The sequence below is a fragment of the Cornus florida genome, unplaced genomic scaffold (genome assembly GCF_030987335.1).
Source record: "Cornus florida cultivar Cherokee Brave unplaced genomic scaffold, ASM3098733v1 CherokeeBrave_3.0.0_Hap2_Chr09, whole genome shotgun sequence".
Classification (NCBI taxonomy): domain Eukaryota; kingdom Viridiplantae; phylum Streptophyta; class Magnoliopsida; order Cornales; family Cornaceae; genus Cornus; species Cornus florida.
In genome coordinates this window covers 21,716,568-21,720,725 of record NW_026775579.1, presented here as the reverse complement: position 1 = coordinate 21,720,725, position 4,158 = coordinate 21,716,568, and positions in this window count along the sequence as shown.

The following is a 4,158-nucleotide window of genomic DNA, read 5'->3' as shown; positions in this document are numbered from 1 at the left end:
TTGCTTTGTATAGCATGCTTCTATGTTGTTTGAATTGCATGAATGATGTGATTTATGCTAGAAATGTTTTAAGGTAGCTTAGGATACTCCCTGAGTCTCACCTTTGACATAAACATTAGGTGGCATGACCCTTTTGAATTTTTATAAGTTAATGTAATAACTTTGTAAAACGTTAGGTCAATGCATGCTCATTTACTACGAGTAGCTTTATATTACTCAACCACGTAGTGGGGACATTTTTCAGGTACAAGAATCAAGGTTGAGATTCTCCTTATGCTTGGATGATTTGTGGACTTGAAGGTTCCATTCTTGTAAAAGTTGGCTTGAAAAGCCATTTGTAGCCTTATTTGTCAAATGTGTATATTTGATTCTAAACTTGTAATGTGTGCCTAAGCATACTTTTTGATTCTTATTTTATGTATATGATATGAGGCCAAGGGCCAGACCATATTTGAAATTCATGTATATTCATAAATGTTGAAATTTTGTCTATAATGAGAATATATGAGAAATTAGGGTTTTAGCATGACATTTTTGCACCGGAGTGTGCATCGGGTATGAAATTCATTATCTAGCATTCATTTAATATGTATGAAGTGTGGCTAAGGGCCAATCACTATTTTGTTTTCATTTTTGCATTTTAGTTTCATACTTTGCATTTTGAGCTAAAATAGTAGAGTCCGAGCCTTTAAGCGTTCATTTCCAAATCGGGTGATGCAAAGTGTGAACGAGCACATTCATTAGGACCTACTTAATATGCATGAAGGGTGGCCAAGGGCCAAACGGTAATTTGAAATCATTTGTTAATTTTAGTTTTCAAATTCTCCATTTCTAGTTTATTTTTGCCTTTTTGGCCGTAAGGGGGTCTAATTTTGCATCGGTGATACTTTTAAGCCATGGACCATTGTAGCACATCCTAATGGGTAAGTTACGTTTGCATGCATGATCATTTTCAAGAAAAACCTCATCCTTGGTGATTTGAGTTTCCTATGGATTTATTTTTGAGATTTTTTGCATAATATGATTTTAGGGCATTTTGGGGTTTTTCTTCAAGAAATGAATTCCAGTCTTCATATGGTCCCTTAGAAAACATGATTTTAGGGGGGTTTCTTCTTCGTATTTTTCCAAAAAATGTCATCTCGGACCCGAAAGCTTCGCGTCAAATCTGATTTCCTGTGCGCATCTGCACTATTTGAAAAAGTTTGTTGTAAGGGCATTTTGGAGATTTCACGTCAAAAATAAAATTTTCTTTCAAAATGGTCAGCTTGAAAAAATTATTTTGAATGGGGTTTCTTCTTCGTGTTTTTCCAGAAAACATCGTTTAGTGCCTCAAAACGGCACACGAATTTCAGCATTTTGCCTAGATTACTATTCACTGCCGCAGCGATGTCAAAACTTTGTTTTGACTTTTCTCTTCCATCCGGATTCCGAATCAAGTGATTCTTGAGTCTAACTTGATTAATTTTTTGCTGTCTTCCCAGTGGTGTGCTCGGTAGCACCCGATTTTATATTTTTTCAAAAATAACCATTTTGCCCTTGGGGCAATTTTTGTCCGGTTTTCTTGTAATTTGCTTCCGCTACTTTCTTTTGAGTTCCGTGACTTCACAAGAAGTGATGGATGTGTCTTAGAAATAATATACATTCTAGGGACTCATTTCCATGTAAAATGATCTTTTACTTCCGCGTTAGTTCTCTTTGAGTTCCACGACCTCATGGAAGGTCATCAAAGTGTATTAGAGGTGTGTTGTGCCTTGGGAGATCGTTGTATTTTTTCTTGCATCCGCATTCTGGATTCATTATCGGATCTACGTTCGGTTCATCACAGGACGCGCTGGCCTAAAAACCAGGGTCGTCACAGGTTCGATCAAATCTTATCATCTGGCTTTGCTCCGGTTGCTAATCCACAAACTGCCTTGCCAAACGAAGTTTTTTCAATCTGTGTTAATCCTAACCATTTTGCTGACACTTGCCCTATGCTGGGATAATCATCTGAGATCCCACAGGAGTAAGTAAATGATGTATTCTTTAGACCATCTTATAATCCATATTCTTCTACATATAATCCTGGCTGGAAAGATCATCCTAATCTATCATGGCGTAATCAAAATCAAGGAATAGTTGTTCCTCAATCACAGGGGCAATATCAAAATTCATCCAATCCTATGCCACAAAAAAATTCTTTCAATCAATCTGGTATTTGCCGTTTACCTTAGTTTAGGAATCAACCCACTCAAGCTCCTAATCTTCCACCTCCTCCTAGAAATTCTGCTTTTGAGGATCAAGTACTCAATGCTCTTGTTAATCTTAAAGCCAATACCAAACTTCTTAATTCTCATTCTCAAGCCATAGCAAAGTTAAAGGCACAAGTTGGGCAAATAACGAGTACTCTATCTCAAAAAAAGGATGGAAAGCTGCCCAGTCAGCCAATAGCCAACCTGAAAGGGCAGACTTACATGATTGATGAAACCAATTCCTCAGGTATTCATCATGAGCAAGTTTAGGCTATCACTACATTAAGGAGTGGTAAAGTGGTTGATAACCAAGTTGAAAAAGGACAGGAGGAAAAAGAAAGGCTTAGGATTCTTATTATTCCTATCGTTTATAATCCACATCCCAAGGATGTTTCCTTAAGTTCTATTTCACAATCCACAAGAGGAGTTGAAGGTGAAGTCACTTCTTCATCTACTCCTACCCCTGAGACAGCTTATGAGCCAAAAGCGCTTTATCTTGAACGTCTCAAGGAACACTCCCACTTTGGTAAACAAGGATAGCAAATTCAAGATATGATGAAGGTCTTTAAACAGGTCAAAATCAATCTTCTTCTACTTGATGTTATAAAGCAAATTCCAGCCTACTCTAAATTTCTAAAGGACTTATGCACTCTTAAGAGAAAATCAAAGAGCCAAGATCCTAAGAAAATTTGTCTTACCGAGCAAGTCAGTGCTATTCTTAAGTATAACACTCCCCTAAAGGTTAAAGATCCTGGTGCTCCTATAATTTATTGCGTCATTGGAAATAATGTAATAAAGCGAGCACTTCTTGATCTTGGAGCAAGTGTGAATCTTATTCCTTACTCGGTGTATGCTAAATTAGGTTTGGAAGAGTTAAAACCTACATCAGTTGTTCTACAGCTTGCTAGCCATTCTGTCAAACAACCACGAGATATTGTTGAAGATGTACTCAGAAAAGTGGATAAGTTCTCTTTTCCGGTCGATTTTCTAGTTCTTGATATAGAACCGGTCCATGATTCCAAAAATTATATTCCAGTTATTCTTGGGCGTCCTTTTCTAGCCATAGTAAATGCTTGCATTAACTGTAGGACTAGAGCCATGGATTTATCTTTTGGGAATATGAAAGTCAAGTTAAACACCTTCAATGCTATTCATCATCCCCACGATGATAGTGAACACTTCTTCTTTGATGTTATTGATGAGTTGGTTGAGGAACTACTCCCAACTATTTTATCCAAGGAGCCTTTAGAAGCTTTCTGAATCACTTTAGTTATGAAGATTTTGATATCGATTCTTCAATAGCTGAAGTGAATTCTTTGCTTAATTCCACTCCTATCACAGATTTTCCTCCATGGAAATCTAGGTTAGAGCCTCTTCCACCACTTTCTAGTACTCCACCTATTCCTTTCTTAGAGTCTCCACCTAAGCTTGAGCTTGAGCCACTACCAAAAAAGCTTAAGTGTGCTTTCTTGGGTTTAAATGACGCCCTCCTGGTGATCATTGCTTCCAATCTTACAAGTTCCTAAGAAAGTAGTCTTTTAAAAGTTCTTGAAAAAAATAAAGAGGCTATTGGGTGGAGTGTGGCTGGTTTGAAAGAAATTAGTCCCACCATTTGCATGCATCAGATTCATTTAGAGAAAGATTCCCGAACATCTCAGGAACTCCAACGAATATTGAATCCTAATATAAAGGAGATAGTTTTGAAAGAAGTTGTGAAGTTGCTAGATGCGAGAATAATCTACCCCATCTCAGATTACAAGTGGGTGAGTCTTACTTAGGTAGAACCTAAAAAGTCAATTATTACAAAAGTTGAGAATTGCAAAGGAGAATTAGTTCCACAGTGCACCACCACTGGATGGTGTGTGTGTGTTGATTACCAAAAACTCAACTCTGCTATTAGAAAAGATCATTTTCCACTTCCATTCAT